This window comes from Schistocerca cancellata, chromosome 4 (assembly GCF_023864275.1).
Source record: "Schistocerca cancellata isolate TAMUIC-IGC-003103 chromosome 4, iqSchCanc2.1, whole genome shotgun sequence".
Taxonomy (NCBI): Eukaryota; Metazoa; Arthropoda; class Insecta; order Orthoptera; family Acrididae; genus Schistocerca; species Schistocerca cancellata.
Window position 1 is genome coordinate 361,690,140 of NC_064629.1, and position 24,748 is coordinate 361,714,887.

General features: G+C 42.6%; 1 protein-coding gene and 1 long non-coding RNA gene across 2 annotated transcripts in view; one reads left to right on the forward strand and one right to left on the reverse strand.

Annotated features, from left to right (window-relative positions):
* Nucleotides 1-10,147, reverse strand: part of LOC126185145 (uncharacterized) — a 111,440-nt gene extending 101,293 nt beyond the window's left edge. Inside the window, exon 1 of the long non-coding RNA XR_007536959.1 lies at nucleotides 10,031-10,147. This is a non-coding gene — a long non-coding RNA (uncharacterized LOC126185145). The remainder of the gene's footprint in view (nucleotides 1-10,030) is intronic.
* The window catches only part of LOC126185141 (solute carrier family 41 member 2-like), a 994,709-nt gene that overhangs the window by 33,107 nt on the left and 936,854 nt on the right, over nucleotides 1-24,748 (forward strand). The window lies entirely within an intron of this gene.

The window sequence follows — 24,748 nt, forward strand, 5'->3', positions numbered from 1 at the left end:
ATATCCTCCAAGCGAATACACCAAATGTTCCTGAAGAATAAACATACGAGTAAAATATAATAATTAATCTAAGAATTGATATGGGAATGAAATATCATAACATGAGAATTTAAAAAGATTGTAACCCCTCAACATACCATACATACATATATAATATAATAAATGTGTGACGCTTACTTTGAAATTCAGTTGTAATTTTTCAATGAATATAACGCCATTGTATCCCCTAATTTGATTAGAAACATTCGTGTAGTAACATTATATGGACTGAGTAGATGAGTGAAAACAATAAAAATAAAATAAAAACAATTATCGAGTTTCGACACGGGGCACAAAATTAAAAAGCCAGTGAGCCACTATTTCGTCTGGTGATATCGCACCGTAAAAGGCACATAAAGTACCTCCAAAACTTTGACTGCCGCTTTTTCAGAAACAGTCGAGTGTCTAGGGATAACCTGACACACTGGTTCGCTTCTTTTGACTCCTCTTCCAATGAGCGAAGTTCCTGGGAAGTCTGGTGACGGCGCTTGCCGTGTTCTCCTTGACGGTGAACTTTCTGTCCGTAATACTCCATACGTCTGCGGATCGGAGAGTGGAATGTCAGACCCCTTAATGAGGCAGGTAGGTTAGAAAATAAAAAAAAGGGAAATGGATAGCCGAGCGGGATTAGCCGAGTGGTGTAAAGCCGCTGCAGTCATAGACTGCGCGGCTGGTCCAGACGGAGGTTCGAGTCCTCCCTCGGGCATGGGTGTGCGTGTTTGTCCTTAGGATAATTTAGACTAAGTAGTGTGTAAGCTTAGGGACTGATGAGCTTAACAGTTAAGTCCCATAAGATTTCACACACTTTTTTTTTTTAATGGATAGGTTAAAATTAGATATAGTGAGAATTAGTGAAGTTCGGTGGCAGGAGGAACAAGACTTCTGGTCAGGTGAATACAGGGTTTTAAATACAAAATCAAATAACGATAGTACAGGAGTGGTTTTAATAACGAATAAAAATAATAGGAACGCGGATAAGCTACTATGAACAGTATACTGAACATATTATTGAAGCCAAGATAGACACGAAGCCCACGCCTATCACAGTAGTACAAGTTTTTATGCCAACTAGCTCCGCAGATGATGACGATATTGAAGAAATGTATGATGTCATGAAAGAAATTATTCAGATAGTTAAGAGAGACAAAAATTTAGTAGTCATTGGGGACTAGAGTGCGATTGTAGGAAAAGGAAGAGAAGGAAAAGTAGTAGGTGAATATAGGCTCGGCGAAATGGATGATAGGGGAAGCCGCTTGGTAGAATTTTGCACGGAGCATAATTTAACCATAGCTAACATTTGGTTTAAGAATCATGAAAGAAGATTGTGGTACATGTAAGAGGTCTGGAGACATTGGAGGGTTTCGGATACATTATATAATGGTAAGACAGAGATTTAGGAACCAGGTTTTAAATTGTAAGACATTTCCAGGTGCAGATGTGGACTCTGACCACAACTTATTAGTTATGAACTGTATATCGAAGCTGAAGAAACTGCAAAAAGGTAGGAATTTAAGAAGATGTGACTTGGATAAACTGAAAGAACAAGAGGTTACAGAGTGTTTCAGAGAGAGTATTAGGGAACGATTGGCAAGAACGGGGAAGAGAAATACAGTAGAAGAAGAATGGCTAGCTTTGAGAGATGAAAAAGTGAAGGCAACAGAGGATTAAGTAGGTAAAGAGAAGAGAGCTAGTAGAAATCCTTGGGTAACAGAAGAGATATTGAATTTAATTGATGAAAGGAGAAAATATAAAAATGCAGTAAATGAAGCAGGCGAAAAGGAACACAAAAGTCTCAAAAATGAGATCGACAGGAAGTGCAAAATGGCTAAGCGAGGATGGCAATAGGATAAATGTAAGGATATAGAAGCATGTGTCACTAAGGGTAAGATATATAATGCAAGGACTTTTGAAGAAAAGGGAACTACCTGTATGAATATCAAGAACTCAGATGGAAATCCCGTCCTCAGCAAAGGAGGGAAAGCAGAAAGGGGGAAGGAGTATATAGAGTATCTATACAAGGGCGAGTTTCTTGAGGACAATATTATGGAAATGGAAGAGGACGAAAATGAAGATGAAACGAGAGAAATGATACTGCGTGAAGAATTTGACACAGCACTGAAAGACCTAAGTCGAAACAAGACCCCGGAAGTAGAAAACATTCCATTAGAACTACTGACAGCCTTGGGAGAGTCAGTTATGACAAAACTCTTACATCTGGTGAGCAAAATGTACGAGACAGGTGGAATACCTTCAGACTTCAAGAAGAATATAATAATTCCAATCCCAAAGAAAGCAGGTGTTGACAGATGTGAAAAATACCGAACTATCAGTTTAATAAATCGCGGTTGCAAAATACTAACACGAATTCTTTACAGACGAATGGAAGAACTAGTAGAAGCTGACCGTTGGCAAGATCCGTTTGGATTCCATAGGCTTATCTTAGAAGACAGGTTCAGGAAAGGCAAATCTACATTTCTAGAATTTGTAGACTTAGAGAAAGCTTTTGACAATGTTGACTGGAATACTCTCTTTCAGATTCTGAAGGTGGTAGGGGTATAATACAGGAAGCGAAAGGCTATTTGCAATTTCTACAGAGAACAGATGGCAGTCATAAGAGTCGAGGGGCATGGAAGGGAAGCAGTGGTTGAGAAGGGAGTGAGAGAGAGTTGTAGCTTGTCCCCGATGTTATTCAATATGTATATTGAGCAAGTAGTAAAGGAAACAAAAGAAAAATTTGGAGTAAGATATAAAATCCATGGAGAAGAAATAAAAACTTTGATGTTTGCCGACGACATTGTAATTCTGTCAGAGACAGCAAAGGACATGGATGAGCAGATAAAGGACCTGGAAGAGTAGCTGAACGGCATAGACAGTGCCTTCAAAGAAGGATATAAGATGGACTGTAGTCAAATTAAATCAGATGGAAAACAAGGATAATGGAATGGAGTCGAATTAAGTCGGGTGATGCTGAGGGAATTAGATTAGGAAATGAGTCACTTTGAAGTAGTAAATGAGCTTTGTTGTTTGGAGAGCAAAGTAATTGATGATGGTCGGAGTAGAGAGGATATAAAATGTAGACTGGCTATGGCAAGGAAAGCGTTTCTGACAAAGAGAAATTTGTTTTCATCGAGTACAGATTTAAGTGTCATTAAGTCTTTTCTGAAAGTATTTGTATGGAGTGTAGCCATGTATGGATGTGAAACATGGACGATAAACAGTTTAGATAAGTAGAGAACAGAAACTTTCGAAATGTGGTGCTACAGAAGAATGCTCAAGATTAGATGGGTAGATCACGGAACTAATGAGGAGGTACTGAATAGAACTGGGGAGAAGAAGAATTTGTGGCATAACTTGACAAGAAGAAGGGATAGATTGGTAGGACACGTTCTGAAGTATCAAGGGATCACCAATTTAGTACTGGAGGGAAACGTGGATGGTAAAAATCGTAGAGGGAGACCAAGAGATGAATACTCTAAGCAGATTTAGAAGGATGTAAGTTGCTGTAGGTAACGGAGATGAAGAGGCTTGCACAGGATGGAGTAGCATGGAGAGCAGCATCAAACCAGTCTCTGGACTGAAAAACACAACAACAAGAAAAATACTCCCAACCGCGAAATACGAACGCAGTATGACCTCCAGGTGGCAGCACCAGCTGAGCCGACGGAAGCACCGTCAATCGCTTTGGCCCCGCCTCTGTCGTGAGACGCCTCTGTGGTTCCTCCTATATGTATGTATCTGAATACTGATGTACCTACATATATGGCTACAATACCAAAATCTGGTTCTTGTATACTGTTCTCATATTCTGTCTAATTGGTACTTATAGATATGCACAAATATTCAGTTCTCTGTTCACAGCTATTGAAACAATTCTTACAGGATATACAAAACAGCGTTTTATTGCTAATTTAGATACATAGTAATTAATATAGATTGAATTGATAACATCCCAGAAGTGTAGCAACGGCGACTTATCATTTCTTATTGAGTTACGTCTTTATGTGTGTTACATTTTCGTCTTATTTACTCGTTTCAGTATGCTGGGGATGTAAAATTTGTTTTATATTGGAAACTGTCCTTCGTTAAGGCTATGTAACTTCGTAACAGGTTACGACTTAAGCCAATGTATACTCTGAACTGTAAAAGACTAAATGTAGTATAACATTTCCAGTAGTGAGGTGGCTATATGTGTACGTTCCGAAAGCCACCAAATAAAAAAGAAGTCCTCTACTGTTATTCTATATCAATACAGGCTTGTGACGGAGTCGTCGTTACTACCCGGAAGAGATAGAAGAAATGTAGATGTAAGGCACATGATTTGAAGATTTGAATTATCACTATTAAGATATAGAGCTTCTATAAATCACTTCTGTCACAGTCTAATATTTTTCTTTTGACAACGTCACCTCATTCTGTTTTTCCTGTTCTTATACAGCTCGGTTCCATCTCTAGTGCTCTCTATATCAACTGAAGCTTACACCCTAATTCCCTCCTCCATCTCCTCATCAGCAGGAGCAATACATTTCTTTAGATTCAAAATCAGAGCGAAATGTATAATGTATCTTGGAGTCATTACAGATGCAGGATTGATGTCAAACACGAAACGTTTTGTGGGCTCGCATTCGGAAGACGCATGGTTCAAATCCGCGTCTGACACTTGGATCGACCCTCTCGAAAATGATACGGCCAGTTTCGTTCCCCATCCTTGCACAATCTGAACTTCTACTCTATATAATGATTTCATCGTTGATAAGACATTACACGTTAATATTCCTTAATTCATTTCTCTGTTAAATACAGTGATGCAGTAACCGGTAGTAATACAACCCACTTTCAGATGATTTCATGGGACAGCCTTGTGCTCTAGTTTCCATATCCCTAACACGATAACATATATTGTATTTCAATAATGTTGTGGATTGGCGAGAGAGCCAACCCATTATGAGAGGAAGCCGAAAGGCACGCGTTGTAGCTCACGCAGGCTGGCGTGAGGTCTGGAACAGGTCAAGGAAATGAGACTAGCAAAAAAGGACGTAGCTGTGGAATACTTAACTTTAATCCATTAATGGTGAACATCGCTCTTGACGGTACATGTTTTACAGCATCAATAGTAACTGGTAATGGCGCCTTGCTAGGTCGTAGCAAATGACGTAGCTGAAGGCTATGCTAACTATCGTCTCGGCAAATGAGAGCGTAATTTGTCAGTGAACCATCGCTAGCAAAGTCGGCTGTACAACTGGGGCGAGTGCTAGGAAGTCTCTCTAGACCTGCCGTGTGGCGGCGCTCGGTCTGCAATCACTGATAGTGGCGACACGTGGGTCCGACGTATACTAACGGACCGCGGCCGATTTAAAGGCTACCAGCTAGCAAGTGTGGTGTCTGGCGGTGACACCACAAATAATGTTTGATATTAAGAAAACGCAGCAGAAAATTGACGACACACCTTCAATTTAACTTAGTTACTGCACTTAGTGAGTGGCATGCCTAGACAGTTCCCGACAAAGTAAACAATCAATAAATTACTTCCTTATTACCAAAACAATTTTCTGTAGCCGATTTACATTTCAAAATCGACAACGAGCTTATTTTTCTGCTTTATTATTAATTCTTCATTGTGATCACGTGCTCCATTAACAGTCCACATAATACAAAAGTAATCCTAGAATCTAATCTAATTAACGTAGCCAAACAATGCTCAGCGTAAAATAAGTTAAATAAAGAAAACATAACGAGGTATCTAAAATTAATCTGAGTCAGTTCCTTACAAAAGCTGCTGAAACACCCACTGTTTGGTTCTCGATACCGTGACAGTCTAAACTGATGCTAGTTGTTGACTGCAGTACATCATGTGACCCATCAAGTGCAAAGAAGGAATCATGGTTTCCACGTTGTCTGCGTACACCATGTCCTTTAGATTCTCCAGCAATAGAAGTAGAGGACGAACAGATCTGGTGACCTAGCTGACCACGTAGCGTCCATGTTTCTGCCTATTATTTTACTGGGCAAGAGATCACGTGATGCTTGACGCGCTGGTGCAGTGCAGTGGCTAGCTGCATCCATATCGCTTAGTCCAGGAAAATTAAACGAAACATTTGTGTAGTCGCAAAGCTTTACACAGTGGTAGGAGGATGTGCCATGAACAACATATTAAAAATTCTGACGGTGGGGTGTGAGTATGGAGATGGAGGTACGTTAAAGGTCAGTGTTTTATGTTTTCCTTGAATAACTCGAAAACCACGACTTCTAGCGAAAATGTTTCCAGTACATCATTAAACTACATTAAATTTTCTACAAAAAGAGTCCAATTCATTTTCTCTAGCGGTACTATTTTCCACATTTCGGGGGCTGGAAAATCGCAGATTATTGAAAATAGTGTTTTAATTATATGAAATTGTTTATTTTTAAATGAAGTGAGTTAAAAATAAATACTAAATGTGTGTACCACAGATAGGAACAATGCAACGGTATTAAGGGGTAAATTATATTCTCTGATATAACAGGGGAGGGGTGGGGGGGTGGAAGGGGATAAATTGTGTTCTCCGGGTATAACAGAGGGATGGAAGGGGGTTGGGAGGCGGTGGGGGGTGGACACGTGAGGTAGCTCGCCACATTGTCCGCAGACTGAAGAGCGATCTATCTACCCCACTAGCTCAGAAGAAACAACTACAGGGTATTCCAAAATGTCATAACCTTCCGTGGCGCGCCTTATGAATCACTGCGACGCAAGGTACAGACACGACCTGGTGTGTATATTTTCCACGAAGTGCGTCAACGGTAAACCGAATATAGATACGAATTACTAATAATGCTAACGCATATGAACAGAATCTATGTAAATTTCTGCACTTTGTTCTACACTGCTAGAGGGGAAATGGATTCTTACAGGGAGACCGCTTGGCAATCGGATTTCTTAATTTTTTATTTCTGTGCGAGAAGACCAGAACTCAAACATCAATCACACAAAGCAGTACGAGAAAAATCTCAAAAATTAATGAGAAGCTTCTCATGAGCGCTTAAAATACCCAGAAGTAAGATCAATTTTTGGACAGGCAATATGGCGCTGTGGTAGAGTACTTTCACTCCACCTGGGCGTTCCAGGTTCGAGGCACACCCATGATAAATTTGCAACAAACGTGCATGTCATAAATGCATTTCCGTGAAGAGTAAAATACAGAAAAATGAAAAATTAATGTGTAGTGCTTTTATTTAACAGAAACAAACTTTGTTATCAATCCTTTACAAAAGATCAATAATTAAGAATTTATATTTGCAATGAAATTCGGATTTTTATTTATGATATCAACTTAGAAATAAGGAGACGTACATTTTTTAATATAAAAATGACATTTAGCGTGTTATTTGGGATATTTTTGATGAATTTTATATTTAAATTGAGATGAAGGAAAAAAATGAAAGTACAGTAAACGAAGCGCGACTTAAACCAGCAATTACCCGTCGCGAGCGCTACCGATTTTTTCCCATGTTTGCGCATTTTACGCTTCACGAAAATGCTCCTAGAACATGCACCTTCGTTTATGAATTTGCATTGCAAGGAATCGAATCCACACTGTCCTTGGGTCAGAAGAACACTCTACCAAAGGACCACACCGCCTGTTGGAAAAATCTGTATTACTTTAGGGTACTGAAGGATTCAGAACTTCAAAATCGATTTTCTCGAGAGTTTGTGAGTTGCATCTTACTGCCTTGTGTAACTGATATTTCAGTTCTGAACTTCACGTACCATAAATACTAAAAATTACAAAAATCCGACTTCCGTGTGGTCTACTTGTTGATCATCAGGCATAACAGCTGTAGCGTTCTTCCTGTAAAGACGGCTTTCCCCACCACCAGTGCTGCTCGCTTTTCGGTTTACGGACAGACTATAATTCCCCAGCATTTCCTGTCCAACTCTTTTATGTGAATGGACAAAATAAATTCTCTGAGCTCATGTTTATATGGTGGACTTTTTCAGTTCTTTAAGTGGATTCTTATTTTTAGTTAAGAGAACTATTATGTAATAAAGCTTTACAGCTGTAGCTGTCAAATGTCTATCAACTGAAGAGTCTGCCACAAGTGTACCACGCTGTCAATATGTATTAGATAATGCCGATTTCACTGTCTCCACTATCAATGGTTGGAATACTTTTCACAGCATGGGGGGGGGGGGGGGTATCGAATGCGTCACCCCAGCCTCAGCTCTCCCAATATCTGAAAAGATCCAGAGGCTTGAATTGGCTCCGATCTGCATCAGAAGCAGGTCACCTAGCTGCAACATGTACTGTACATTATGACAACTGACTCCACTCCGATCGGCACACTTTAAGTACCAGCAATTCCTAAATGGAAAAGATTTATGCAGTATACCGGTAATATAATAAATGATGAGACAAGTGCAGTAAGTTGCTGGTCACTCATTAATTCACCACCAAGTGAGTAGAACATGGTTACACGTTTTTACAATACGCTTTCAACGGTAGACAGCAGCAAGATGCCACAATTACCAGTCCAGTCCCTTTCCCGCCAACTCCAAATAGATTGTCGACGACAGCACTCGTACAAATTAAACAGTTCTCAGCCACTGTTTGTAGGAACGTATTTGACACAAGAGTGCACTTAACAACAGTATATAAGTACTCACTTAATGAACTGAAAATAACTTCATTAAGAAATAACTTCAGTAAGTTCAGTGGAATTATTTTGTCTGCTCAGAAAAGAGAACAGGACAAGAAATAATGGGCAGGTATAGTCTGTACGCAAAATGAAAGGCAAGCAGCGCTCGTTGTGGGGAAATCGTTACAAATGTCGTACAAGATGCCTAAGAATCAATTTCCTCTCTAGAAATGTAGAACATTAAGCAGAGATTATCGTAGACTCCATCGATATGCGTTCCTTGCGTTAGTAACTCATAGTCTGTGCACTGCGTCGTCAGTAATTTATAAGGCGAGCCGTTGAAGTGTCGGTATAGCTTTGTCAGACACCCTGTAGTTGCTTATTGTGACGTAACATGTTATCACAATTTGTCCCTGAATACGCTTCTATTGCACTTATATGTCATACACACATTCAATATTTGTCTCTAACCGATTTCATTTAGCAATAAACACTAATTTTAAACGATTAAAATAATATAATTAATAATATTTCATTTTTTATTCCCTGAAACACGTAAACTATTATTTCTAGAGAAAAATATGAATAGGACCGATTTTTGTAGGAAATTTAATGCAGTTTTACTTTTTTACTTGTAAACGTTATCGCTAGAATTCGCAGTTTTTGAGTTATTCAAGAGAAGCATAAAAAGTGATTTTTAAACGACCCCCGCGCTCGCACCCCACCGTAGTACTTTTAGTGTGTCGTGGCACTCCCTTCTACTACTGTACCAAAAATTTGTGGCCTTTCTTGGTCTTTGTTGACTTGTCACTTTCTTCAACCAATTTCGTCGAGCAGAGCAGGCAAATCGTTCCCAAGGAAGGTGGTGTAATTTCTCCCGATCAGTCTGAGTTAAGAGAATGAGTACCAACAACACACTTACCGATGATACCACTTCAGCAATTGCCGGTCAGTCGCTGTTGATGATCTGCCTCACACAGATAGCAGGGCTCCACAGAGGCGGAATAGTGTCCGACTGTAAGATCTGAACATCTGTGCAGCAAAACATTGACTCGTCTGTGAAGCCTCTTTAAGAAAGGCAATAGGTTGGTTTAACGCCCACTCACAAAAGGTTAGCCGATTGATCTTGTCCTCCACTGAAAGTTTTTGCTGCTTGTGCCAGTGCTACTGGTGCATTTTTGCGTATTTCAAAATGCGGCGCGCCGCGCGTGTGTGATTTGTAGCTTTCTAGCGAACGTTCGTGTACTGTTGTGTGGATTTGCGTGTACGATGTGCAGTGCAATGACATTGTTTCGATTTCGCATAGGCTTGCTTCATTGTCGTTTTTCTGAGCACAAATCAGCGGTGTCTCAAGTTCGTTGTGCTACAGATCGAAACGTACCTGTACGAGACTGCTTCGCTTCAAGTTGAATGCCTGGCAACTTCATTACATACCCCTAAACAAATAGTATTCATTTTATAGAATGTTTTCAAAAAGATACACTATAGCAGAAGAAATCAAACAGAATACTAGTACGGGAGAGCACTGGTAACACTCACCCGTAATCATAAGCATGTCTGTTACTTCAGAAGGCATGTGCATGTTGTGTTCTACTGTATGGCGTGACGGGAAGAAGACTGATGTGCGTCAGTTCACCCATATGAACAAGCAACATAACAAAGCAGCAACTGCGGAAGACAGTATCGATTTGTAGAGGTCTGGCAGCTGACCCTGAACGTAAATAAATGTAGCATATTGCGCGTACATAGGAAAAGGAAGCCGCTACTGCACAACTACACTATTCATGACAAATTGCTGGAAACAGTATCTACTTCAACATATTTAGAACTAACTATTCAGAGCGAGCTTAAGCGGAATGACCACAAAAAACAAAGAGTGGGAAAAGCAGATGTCAAAATGAGACTCACGGGAAAAATCTTAAGGAAAGGTAACTCATCTATGAAGGAAGTTGCTTATAAGGTGATAGTCCACCGGTTCTTGATTATTGTTCATCAATTTGGGACCCTTACCATGTAGGACTGATAGAAGAGCTACAGAATATCCAACGCAGAGCGGCGCGTTTCGTCATGGGACCGTTTAGTTACCAGGATGGTTAACAAACTCCTTCGGCTGACGTTACAAGAGAGACGTAGTGCATCACGGACAGGGTTACTGTTGAAATTTTGAGAGAATGCTTTCCGGGAAGAGTCGGGCAACATATTCCTTTCTCCCACATGCATCTCCCGTACTGACCACGACGAGAGAATTCGATAAATTAGAGCCATTACAGAGGTTCATTGACAATCGCTCTTCGCACACACCATTCGAGAGTGGAATAGAGAAGCGGAGATCAGTTAGCGTTACCAGTAGTACCCTCCACCTCACACCGTTAGGTGGTTTGCGGAATATGATGTAGATGAAGATACAGAAGCAAACATCCCTGGTGAGTTACAAAGACGTAGGAATTTTCATGACCAGAAAGTGTCACCATCAAATCTCAACTAAAAACTCAAAAGAAGTCATATTTCAACCAACAAGAGCAGCTAATAAACAGTTCTTTATTCACAACTGGTTTTGATCTTCAGATCAACATCAGGTATCTTTAACTAATTCCCAACAGGTTATATGGAAACTTAAAACTGTGGCATAAAATAGCGTAAAATCCTTCTTACATCACTGTTGTCAAGTAGTAAAATATAAAATTATTTATAAGTACCTCTGGGGTTTCAAACCCGTCTGCGCGAAATCTGCAAGTCATACAATCAAATGACACATATCTGTGGGACTCTCCGAGATTCGATTTGTAATACGCTCCATAACGTAACTGAACTAAGAGGTAGGCGTGTCGGGACATGTAGACAAATCATCCGTTCTGAATCGAATTACACGGTCGAGTCACATTCATGTGACCACCACCTATGCTCGACGTCAACGTACAATAACCACCCACAGGCGGCAGCTGGCAGCACCAGCAGTGGATGGTGGTTAGAGTTTAACGTCCCGTCGACAACGAGGTCATTAGAGACGGAGCGCAAGCTCGGGTTAGGGAAGGACTGGGAAGGAAATCGGCCGTGCCCTTTCAAAGGAACCATCCCGGCATTTGCCTGAAACGATTTAGGGAAATCACGGAAAACCTAAATCAGGATGGCCGGAGACGGGATTGAACCGTCGTCCTCCCGAATGCGAGTCCAGTGACCAGCAGTGGAGCGTACATGAAGCACGTCTGGGGGACGTGGAAAACAGCGCAGTCGTTGTCGTACTACGTCATACTACGTCCAAAAGAGCATCATCGTTGGCTTTCGGGTCAGCGGTGGAAGCATTTCCGATACGGCTAAGTTAGTAAACTGTTTACGTGCCGCAGTGGTTAAAAGTGCATCCTGTATAAATGGCGTTATCCAACATCGGTGCCGAGACAACTATGGTACACCACACGTGAGTAGACCTGCAGCTGTTGAGCAACTGTCCTCCCAGATGAACCAAGGAGCTAGCAACAGTGGTTCCTCAACGACCGTTCAGTGAACGTTGCTGTGTATGGGCCTCCGTAGCATGCACCTGGTTCATACGCTCATGCTGACTGCAGTTCACCGCCGACGAACGCCGGAATTTGCACACAAATACCGCAGTTCGAGTTCTACTTATTAGCGAAAGACTGTCTTTTCAGACGAATCATGTTTTATAGTCCACCAGATAGATGTACAGCGTGAAACGTCTGAAAAAAAAATGGTCGGAAGGGGCTCTTCAATCTGGTAGGCGCAATGGATTAACATAAGTATGCATCTGTCCTTAGGTACCATGTCCACCCCTATATGAAGTTCGTTTTTCGTCGGTAGAATGGCATCTAGCATCAGGACAATGCAACGTGTCGCACAGCTCACAGTAAATGTATGTGGTTCAAAAAGCACCAGAATAACTTAACCGAACTCCCGTGACCACCAAGCTCCCTGGACTTAAGCCCAATCGATAATCTACGGGACCACCTCGATTGGGCTGTTCACGCCACCTAGTGCAGTTAGCTGCGGCACTGCAATGGCCATGGATCTATATCCATGTAGGTACTGTAACATCCCCTTAGAAAAATTAATGAATTACTTTTCAGATAAACCTCTTACATTATTTGATTTTCAAACAGCTGAGCAGAACTGAACGTACTCAGACATTTCTCACTTTACTTATTCTGATCATCACTAAATTGACACACATTATTTTTAGCGCAACGCAATCTGACTTTTAATAATCCCTACAAAAGAATGGCCCTGACTGACAATAACCTATACCTTTCGTCAATCACTTACCTCACAAAACAACTGCTGCAATACAGCGAGCGCCAATACTGCCAGCTGAATAAAAGATTCTAACTACTGAAGTCACTAACTACTGATAGGCATAGTTAGCAAATGAAAGATTTTGATAAAGAACAAACAATGTATTTACCTTAACAGTGTTCAGAAGTCATTATATACACTCCTGGAAATGGAAAAAAGAACACATTGACACCGGTGTGTCAGACCCACCATACTTGCTCCGGACACTGCGAGAGGGCTGTACAAGCAATGATCACACGCACGGCACAGCGGACACACCAGGAACCGCGGTGTTGGCCGTCGAATGGCGCTAGCTGCGCAGCATTTGTGCACCGCCGCCGTCAGTGTCAGCCAGTTTGCCGTGGCATACGGAGCTCCATCGCAGTCTTTAACACTGGTAGCATGCCGCGACAGCGTGGACGTGATCCGTATGTGCAGTTGACGGACATTGAGCGAGGGCGTATAGTGGGCATGCGGGAGGCCGGGTGGACGTACTGCCGAATTGCTCAACACGTGGGGCGTGAGGTCTCCACAGTACATCGATGTTGTCGCCAGTGGTCGGCGGAAGGTGCACGTGCCCGTCGACCTGGGACCGGGCCGCAGCGACGCACGGATGCACGCCAAGACCGTAGGATCCTACGCAGTGCCGTAGGGGACCGCACCGCCACTTCCCAGCAAATTAGGGACACTGTTGCTCCTGGGGTATCGGCGAGACCATTCGCAACCGTCTCCATGAAGCTGGGCTACGGTCCCGCACACCGTTAGGCCGTCTTCCGCTCACGCCCCAACATCGTGCAGCCCGCCTCCAGTGGTGTCGTGACAGGCGTGAATGGAGGGACGAATGGAGACGTGTCGTCTTCAGCGATGAGAGTCGCTTCTGCCTTGGTGCCAATGATGGTCGTATGCGTGTTTGGCGCCGTGTAGGTGAGCGCCACAATCAGGACTGCATACGACCGAGGCACACAGGGCCAACACCCGGCATCATGGTGTGGGGAGCGATCTCCTACACTGGCCGTACACCACTGGTGATCGTCGAGGGGACACTGAATAGTGCACGGTACATCCAAACCGTCATCGAACCCATCTTTCTACCATTCCTAGACCAGCAAGGGAACTTGCTGTTCCAACAGGACAATGCACGTCCGCATGTATCCCGTGCCACCCAACGTGCTCTAGAAGGTGTAAGTCAACTACCCTGGCCAGCAAGATCTCCGGATCTGTCCCCCATTGAGCATGTTTGGGACTGGATGAAGCGTCGTCTCACGCGGTCTGCACGTCCAGCACGAATGCTGGTCCAACTGAGGCGCCAGGTGGAAATGGCATGGCAAGCCGTTCCACAGGACTACATCCAGCATCTCTACGATCGTCTCCATGGGAGAATAGCAGCCTGCATTGCTGCGAAAGGTGGATATACACTGTACTAGTGCCGACATTGTGCATGCTCTGTTGCCTGTGTCTATGTGCCTGTGGTTCTGTCAGTGTGATCATGTGATGTATCTGACCCCAGGAATGTGTCAATAAAGTTTCCCCTTCCTGGGACAATGAATTCACGGTGTTCTTATTTCAATTTCCAGGAGTGTATATCAGTTCATGACATCCAGTCTTACAAATTTACTGTCTCTGTCCAGATCATCCGCTCTCAAAACTCTGCTATCTCACTCCCCACATCCACCACTGCTGGCGGCTCACCTCCAACTGCGCAACGCTACGCGCTGTTAACAGCCAGCTGCCCAACACTACAACAGCAAACAACAATGCAAACCAGCCACAGACTGCACACAGCACAGCCAGTGATTTTCATACAAAGCGTTACGTGGCGTTACCAATATAAAAACCTAAACAGCCTACTTACAGTACCTTCCAGAAACGTATTGACTCTCTTCCTGCACGTTTCGCAACGATCCGCGCAGCAAAAGTAGGTTATTCAGACTTTTGATATGTGGTTACTGTAGCGTGACTGGACGGTGTAGTTCGCGCTTCCAGATAAGCAACGCAACGAACAGATATCCAAAGCAGGCTGCATTCACGCCTTCCCATACAATTAATGGCACAGCTTAAATGAATTTCACACAAGTACTGACGTCTGCAGCGTCAAATAACGCGCCCATATTGAGCACCCGTGATGCAAGTTAGCAACATGAAGAGATGCTCTGTCAACTGATACACGTCTATTTTCTGTATGCCTTGCCGTTTTCGTGTAGATAGTTTTCTGAAACCCAAAGGTACTCTCGTACAAATAACCTAGTCTTCTACATTTCACAGTAGAGTTCCAACATTTCGATTGAAGACATTCTTCACACCAAAAGTCAGTCTTACGAGGGCTGATGCGGGAATCTTGCACTGCCGTCCTCTGAAAGGTCGTAGCCTAGACGTACACCCTTCCAATGGCATCAAAACAACCACCGAGTTTAACATCCCCATCCGTTGGACAGACCACTGTGACGAACAAGAATACCGTCACTCCGTGGGACACCGTTGCCTGGTTTAATGCAACGCACTGGTGCAAAGTTTTGTAACCAGGGTCTTGAAGTTATCACCTCTCCCCTTTTTATCGTCAAAGAATGGTGGTGACAGTTTCTTGCAAGCCAAGACCTTAGTTAGCTACCTCTGGTAAGAGATCCACCACACAAGTGTGCGCAAGCAATCGCTTCTACGGAAACAGGTGTTCTGACCTATCGTTGCGGAAATATTGCATTCAGTTGTTAAACTATCCTGCAGCTAGAATGTGTGAGGACATCATGATAATTCAAGAATATTCCGGCCTTGTAGCTGAATGAACCATATCCAGTGAGAGAGAAAGCGCCTTTTGTTTGAGTCTACATAGTTTGTACTTTTAGATGATTCGATACTGCACATATTTATATATGAATGACGTTAAAGCGTATCTCTAAAACAGTACATACCGAGCGACATGGCGGAATGATAGATACTGGACTCGCACTCGACAACTCGGCGGTTCAGATCCACACTGCCAGAAGCATTCCTCGAGACAGGACACGGAGGGATCCCTTCCTTACTCCGAGCTTGTTCTTCGTCTCCAGTGACCACACTGTCGACAAGACTTTATAACCTAATCTTCCTTCTTACAATATGTTTCCTTCGGATACTGGAGGCAACTTCAAGAGTATATAATGACGTCACGAGTGAAACTAGCTATATAAGTGAAGAGTATCAGTGGAAAAATGGAATTAACCGGAGATTAATAATTACGAGTTTCCAAACTTTCCATCCTCCCAAAAAACTGCTGGTCTACTCACATAACTAAGGAACTGCTTGACGTGGAGTATTACTGTGTGTCTCTTATCGACCTTTAACTGTGCTTCTGTGAGAAATTTATTTCAAGAAAATTGATAAATGCCGTGGGATTGTGCTAACAGCTTTCCACGCACGCGAAGGCGAAACTCTTGCATAGCCTCTCGGAAACGAACGCAAAATTATTTTCAGCATTTGAATGAACTGACGTCGCCGTATATGAACTATGATGGATCTTACTCTCAGGACGACGGCCCCTAACTGAACATATCTTGTAAATAGTGAGGAAGTTTAGGGTTTAACGTCCTATCAACGACGAAGTCTTCAGGGACGGGATACAAGCTACGATTAGGGAAGGATGGAAAAGGAATTCGACAGTGCTTTTTCAAAGTAGTCATTCCGTCATTCACCATAAGCGATTCTGAGAAATCGTGGAAAACCTAAATTTGGATTTTAGTTGCCATTATTCTGAATACGAGGTCAGAGTCTTACAAATGTGCCACTGAGAGAGGTACACAAATTTGACGCATCAGTATTTTGTTTCATATCTCATACGCGACAACGTCGAGTGTGTCTCAAGAGCAAGACTGTAATAAACTGCTCGCCCACTGACATTGAGCTGATCGGTCCACTACTGTGGCCGTCCCGGATAATGGGCGCACTGGGGTTGATCCCTCACCCGTTGTCGGGTAGGAGATCGTTCCAAGATGTGGCCAGTGATACGTGGTACTTACTGGAATTAATATAACTTTATTTTCACACAACCTGTTTATTTAACAATAAAAATGGTTCGAATGTGTCTAAGCACTATGGGACTTAACATCTGAGGTCATCAGTCCCCTAGACTTAGAACTACTGAAGTCTAACTAACCTAGGGACATCACACACATCCATGCCCGAGGCAGGGTTCGAACATGTGACCGTAGCAGCAGCGCGGTTCAGGCCTGAAGCGTCTAGAGCCACTCGGTCACAGCGGACGGCATTTAACAATATATAAACTGTGTTTACAGATAATCTAGCATTTAACCATAAAATTTTCTTTAACAGAATGAACAAATTTCCAAAATTCTTTTGACCTTAAACCTTAAATTGAATAAGCTTTTAATCTTTGCAAAAGAAATCTGAAGTGCTGTATTCCAAAACAACAAACAATACAATAATGATTACAAGTCGGCCGGATCAGCAGCCCGCCCGTTATCGAGTGAAACTTATTATATGCCCCTCTGCATCATAGGAAAACTATATAAGCACCATTGATTACAAGAGTGATTCAATTACTCAAAAAAGATGAATTAGCTTTAAATTTGAAAGCTGTATGTCGAAAGGTTCTGGGTTAAGATGCTCACCTGTGCTTAAAGGTTAAACAGATTAGCAAACAATATGACAATGATAAGGTTTACTTCAAAGCATCCAACCTCTTAATTTAAATCGGCAACCAAGGTGTGACTGGATCCCAACCCGTCCCTTCTGACAATTTTATTTTGACTAAAGCCCTGGTGACAGTTGGCTGTTAATATTTTCAAAGTTAAACTGATTGTCAGAAGACCGTTCTGATGGACCGTCTTAAAACATTACTTGTGAACACTTATTACTAGAGAACTCATTCGGCGGGACCACAAGATCCAGCTAAAATACACCAATGATGACCCGGTCTTTCAAACACACAGACGAACAGCTTAGTACAACAGGTTATTCAGATTATAACTAACGACTGAGAAATGCAATTACAATCAAAGAATCGAACCGGTTAACAGATAAATCCAGGTTGTTCAGATTATAACTAATGACTGAGAAATGCAATTACAATCAAAGAATCGAACCGGTTAACAGATAAATCCAACCACAAGGTCCCTCTTTGTTTAACGGCAACCTGTGCCTTAGTACAATTGTTCCGTATGTATTTACGGCCAAGAGTTGATTAATTAGAACATTAATGATCAGGTACAAACCAGAAAGGAAAGGCAACATAACAGCTGGACAAATTTTCAAACGACAACTACTGTTAAGTATATCTAAGTACTATATTTATGACCAAAGAGCTGACCGAGTAAAACTCTGAGGGTCGAGTACAAACCAGAAAATAATAAGGAGGGCAGGTAGACAATGATACAAATCACCACGAGGATTACATAATGTTACTCTCCTTTATCAGCAAGCAGTTCCGTGGATCCACGGTGCGTCGCGGCGGTTAGTGAGTGGTGCCGATGAAAGTCAGGTAGGAGAAGGCAGGTCACGAGCCGTCGTCCGACACGAATGTTGCCAACCAACCGACGGGATGTCAGCCTGCTGCTTGTAGTCGACGCTGAGCCCGGTGAAGTACTGCGGTATCTTCGCTCTGCGCAGGCCCTCCTTGCGCAGATCGTGGCTTCGGCCGCTCGGACCTCGTGACCACCTTTTGTCGCGACGCTATCGCCAATCCGCAAACTTCATGCCTCCTTCTCTGGGCAACGAACCCCGTACATACATAGGCAAGAAAAGACCTTCCAAGCACACAACCCACAGATACCAACTCTTTCTCATAGATATCGGCAACGGGGCCGCAAGAGGTTCAAATGGTTCAAATGGCTCTGAGCACTATGGGATTTAACATCTATGGTCATCAGTCCCCTAGAACTTAGAACTACTTAAACCTAACTAACCTAAGGACAGCACACAACACCCAGCCATCACGAGGCAGAGAAAATCCATGACCCCGCCGGGAATCGAACCCGGGAACCCGGGCGTGGGAAGCGAGAACGCTACCGCACGACCACGAGGTGCGGGCGGGCCGCAAGAGGGATAGTCGATACCACACCTGAGCCAGTGGCAGACAGAACAGTCTACTAATTCAATGGCGCCTCGGCTCAGCCAGTAGCGAAACACTTTCAGAGGGGCAGACTGAAAGGCCTTCCCGGTTCGTCTGACGAACAGGTTTCTGGCGTTGTCTCTGGTTGATGAAGTCACTGAGCGTAATGAAGTCGCTCTCCCTCTTCCAGAGGAATCCTCTCGGCCCGAAAGGTCTGGGCATTCACAGAGGGTGGGATTACTGGTGGTTGGGAGCTCCAACGCTAGGCGAGTAATGGGACCCCTTAGCGTTATGGCTGCGAAGCAGGGGAAGGAATCCAGTGTTCAGTCAGTGTGCATACCCGGAGGAGTCATTCCAAATGCGAAACAGGTGCTTCCAGATGTCGTGAATAGCACAGGGTGCAGCCAACTGCAGGTGGTGGCTCATGTTGGTATTAACGATGTGTGTCGCTTTGGATCGGAAGAGATTATCTCTGGTTTCGGATGGGCAGCTGATGTAGTAAAGAATGCCAGTCTTGCTTGCTAGGTGAAGATGGAGCTCACCTTCTGTAGCATCGTTGACAGAACCGACTGTGGTCGTTTGGTACAGACCCCGGAGGTTCTTAATTAATCAGAGGCTCAGACTGTTCTGCGAGTTCCTTGACTTGCCCCATAGGGTGGCGGGGTTCCAGGTTCTGCTAAATAGATCAGCGGTCCATTACACAGGCTACGGAGACTGTGTGGAGGGCACTGGGCGGTTTTTTAGGTTAGAGGGTTTCGGGAAAGTGCAGAAAGGGGTTCAGTTTAAAAGGATGCAGAACAAACACAGGAAGAGGGTAGACAAAGCTACAATCAATATTGTAGTTGTAAACTGTCGTAGCTGTGTTGGTAAGCAGTGAATCTCAAACAGTTATAGGAAGCTGGCTAAAACCGGGAATAAGTTAAACTGAAATTTTTACAAAGAACCTAACCGTGTTCGGGAAGAATAGATTAAATATAGTTGGTGGTGGAGAGTTTATAGATGTCAGAAGTAGCTTACCTTGTAGTGAAATTGAGGTAGATAGTTCTTGTGAGATACCTTGGGTAGAGGTTATACTTGACAACCGGCATAAATTAATAATTGTTTCCTTTTACCGACTCCCGACTCAGATGATACAGTTGCTGAACAGTTTAACAAGATGTTGAGTCTAATTTCAAAGAGGTACCCCACTTATACAGTTACAGTTAGTGGTAACATCAATCTTCTAACCAAAAATAAAGGCAAAATATATCTTTTTAAGAAAACAGACAAAAATTCGCTTGACACCTTCTTAAGATACAGAATTCAGTTCTTCGAATCGGACTATGTAAGCATAAGCCAGATACGATTAAAATTCAAAGAAGTAGTGTCGACCGCAATTGAGAGATATATAACAAATAAATTAATAAGAGATGGTAGGTACACAAGACAGATAAGACCATTGTTGCTGCAGCAACGAGAAAAGCATGCTAAATTTAAAAGAACGCAAAATCACCAAGATTGGCGAAGTTTTACATAAGCTCGAAATTTAGCGCGAAGTTCAATGTGAGATGGTTTTAACAGTTTCCACAATAATACTCTGTCTCGAAATCTGGCAGAAAGCCCAAAGAGAGTCTAGTGGAATGTAAAGTACATCAGTGGCAAGACGCAATCAGTACCTTCACTGCGCGATAACAGTGTTAGCGTTTTTGATGAGAGTGCCACTAAAGCAGAATTACAGAACATAGTTGTCCAAAACTCTTTCACAAGGGAAGACGAAGTAAATATTCCAGAATTTGAATCAAGAACAACTGCCAACATGAGCAACCTAGAAGTAGATATCCTCGGTGTAGCGAAGCTTCTTGAAACATTTAAGAAAAGCAAGGCCTCCGGTCCAAATTGTATAACAGTCAGGTTCCTTTCAGTATATGCGGATACAATAGCTTCATACTCTGCGACCATATGAAACAGCTCACTCGTAGAAAGATCCGTACCCAAAGACTGGAAAGTTGCACAAGTTATACCAATACTCCAGAAAGGAAATAGGAATAATCCGCTGAATTACAGATCCATATCACTAACGTCGATTTTTAGTAGCATTTTAGAACATACACTTTGCTCGAAAATTCTGAATCACATCGAAGAAAACGATTTGTTGACAAACAGCTAAGACAGAGTCAGAAGTCCGCAGCTCGTGGTCGTGCGGTAGTGTTCTCGCTTCCCGCGCCCGGGTTCGATTCCCGGCGGGGTCAGGGATTTTCTCTGCCTCGTGATGACTGGGTGTTGTGTGCTGTCCTTAGGTTAGTTAGGTTTAAGTAGTTCTAAGTTCTAGGGGACTGATGACCATAGATGTTAAGCCCATAGTGCTGTGAGCCAGATTCAGAAAATATCGTTCTTGTGAAACATAACTAGCTCTTTATTCTCGCGAAGTAATGAGCGTTACCGACAGGGGACGTCAAATTGATTCCGTATTTTTAGATATTCAGAAGACTTAAAGACACCGTTTCTCACAAGGGACTTCTAATTAAATTGCGTGGCTATGGAGTCTCGTCTCAGTTGTGTGACTGTATTCGCGATTTCTTGCCAGAAAGTTCACAGTTAGTAATAACTGACGGAAAGACATCGAATAAAACAGAAGTAATAACTGGTGTTCCCAAGGGAAGTATGATGGGCCCTCCGTTGTTCCCGATCTACACAAATGATTTAGGAGACAATCTGAGCAGACGTCTTAAACCGTTTGCAGATGATGCTGTCATTTACCGTCTCGAAAAGTCATCAGATGATGAAAAAGAATTGCAAAATGATTTGGACAAGATATCTGTGTGGTGCAACCAGTGTCAATTGACTCTAAACAGTGAAAAGTGTGAAGTCATCCACATGAGTACTAAAAGTAATTCGTTAAATTTAAGTTAGACGATGAATCACACAAATCTAAAGGTCGTAATGTTAACTAAATACTTATGGATTATAGTAACAATTAACTTAAACTGGAACGATCACATTGATAATGTCGTGGGGAAGGCAAACCAAAGACTGCAATCTCTTGGCAGAACACTTAGAAAATATAAGAGGTCTACTGGAGAGACTGCTTACACTATGCTTGTCTGCCCTCTTCTGCAATACTGCTGTGCGATATGTGATCCTCATCAGATAGAATTGACGGAGGACATCGAAAAAAATTCAAAGAAGTACAGCTCGTTTTGCATTATCGTGAAATAAAGGAGATAGTGCCACCGATATGATACACGAATTGGGATGTGAGTCATTGAAACAAAGGCGTTTTCCGCTGCTGCAGGATCTTCCCATGAAATTTCAGTCACCAACTTTCTCCTTAGTGTGAAAATATTTTGTTGGTGCCTACCTACATAGGGAGAAATGATCACATAATAAAATAAGAGAAATCAGATATTGGAAAGATTTAAGTGTTCCTTTTTACCGCGCACTGTTCGAGAACGGAACGGTAGAGAGGTAGCTTAAAGGTGGTTCGATGAACCCTCTACTAGGTACTTATTGTGAATTGCAGAATAATCATGTAGATGTAGATGTAGATAGGTTCTGGTGATTTTGGGCACAGCGTATGGGTACAGTTGGAGACTGGAAAACAACACACGTGATAAGTAGTTTCACTGTAGTGCGGTAGTGTTGTTCCATTTTGTCACACCTAGGGTGGCTTTTCGATAGACATAAGGAATGATACGACGTGCAGAAAATACTGAAAGTAAAGTACAATTTTTTCACACAAACGAATATTTGCGGAGTTACTGATACTTTTCTGTAGCTCACAAACGAAAACTTGGTGGAACGTAAAACCTACTAAATTAAATTTAAAATTGACGCAGTACAAAAATTTCAAAGAGCTACTTCGTCTAAATGAAGCAAATTGTTTGAAAATTCACGAAAAGTTTCAGGATAGGAACACTGTATATGCTCCGGGAACGGTGGACGGCGCCACTTGCCCGTTGACAAGGGGCGAATATAGCTTTTTTTCTTACACATGCGCTCCTGGCAGTGGTGTGCTACGGAAAATTCCGACGACGCGTATTGTCAACATGTCCCGCAATGGCTGTCGGTAGCGGCCACTCGAGATCTCCGAACGTCATTCTTATAAATATAAAACTTTACGTTAATTAATGACCAAATAAGTTCGAGAAATAGTTAAATGAAACAAAAGTCTCTGTTTGCAATACGCCTGTGCTTTCTACAGATTGCGTTTCCGTACATATCGACGTCATCCTGTGTCTCGCTAGGATTGCAGAAGGTGAGATGCAGAAGGTGACTAGACGGTGGTGTGAAAGCTCATCATTACGCCTTAGTAAGGATTCAGAGAAATAATGAAAATAGATTTTAATGCCCAATCGTGTCTGCTGTCAATACTGATAAGGTAACAATTTTCCTCATCACATTATGGGAAATAAATGTACATGGGCTGCTCAGCAACAGCATACTGCGTGGAGAATCATTCTGCAACCCTAACGATCAAATGTATTACAGGTGACACAAAGTTGGCTGGAGATTTCAGACCTTTTCCGGTACTTGATTAGTGTACAAACTCATCGCGTCTGACATTCAGAACCACTTATGCTGATCTGTCCGACTGCTTAGCTGAGTGGTTAACGTGTTTGCCTACCCTGCAGCGGGCCCGCGATCGATTCCCGGCCGCGTTGGAGATGTTCTCCGCTCGTGGACTGGGTGTTGTGCTGTCTTCATTGTCATTCATCATCACCCCAGTGTGGCGTCACCTGAAATAAAGCTTGCTACTCGGCGGCCGAACTCCCCTGGATGGGGCCTCCCGGCTGTCAGTGCCACACGATCATTTCATTTTATGCTGCTGTAAGCACAGCTCTGCCGACTTTTAGTGCTGTCTCCAAAACGCTTCGGTCCCTGGTAGGCTAGCGTCGGAGGTCCTACAGCCACGTGCGAGTTCGTTAGACGTCGTTATTCCGATCAGGAGGAATGATTACTGAGAATAGTGGACTGACGGAGCTCAGACAATGACTGCAGGTCATAGGGAACGCCAAGATATTTCTGCGCCTGAACCCTGATATGCTAAATTTGGTTAAGGAAACAACTGTGTCAACAACTGTTTAATTAGGATCACTAAATTGTAAAACCTTAAGTTGAAGGACGTGCTTGTGGAGTTGGGGAAGGAGATACGTAAAATAAAATGTGATGTAGTAGGGTTATCATAAGTGATGCGAAAGAAGGAAGAACAAACAGAATTTAAATTATGTGATGTATTTTATCACAGAGGAACAGAGCAGAGAGGAAATTCAGGTACAGACATCATTGCAATCCAGCAAATTAAAAATATAGACAGATATTAAAGGATTTCCAGACAGAATACGAAAACTAACTTTAAAACTAAACATGAGTTGTTCAATAGCAGTCATTGAACTCTGTGTAGCAACGATGTCAAATTAAGATTGAGAGGTAGGTGATATGTGACAAAAGCAAACTGATGAAAATAATTCTCACTCTAAGACGATAAGGGAGAATTTAGTGCGAAGGTGAGACAGAGATTATAGGAAAATTCTTCGGTACCAAACGTCGATTATTATACAAGAAATTACAGAGGTGATTCCCTTGTGGAATTTGGCGATAAGAACATATTCGATCTTAACATATGCTTCAAGAGAAAAAATACGAAACAGGCTTGTTAAGGTCAAAATGAAATTTGTACTAACAGCCCATGAGAGAGGGCACAGTGATCCAACATTTGTTAGAATACTGATGAATATATGTGCGTCCAAAGTACAGATTATATTGAACTACACAAGGATATAATTTAGCAACATATTTCTAGGT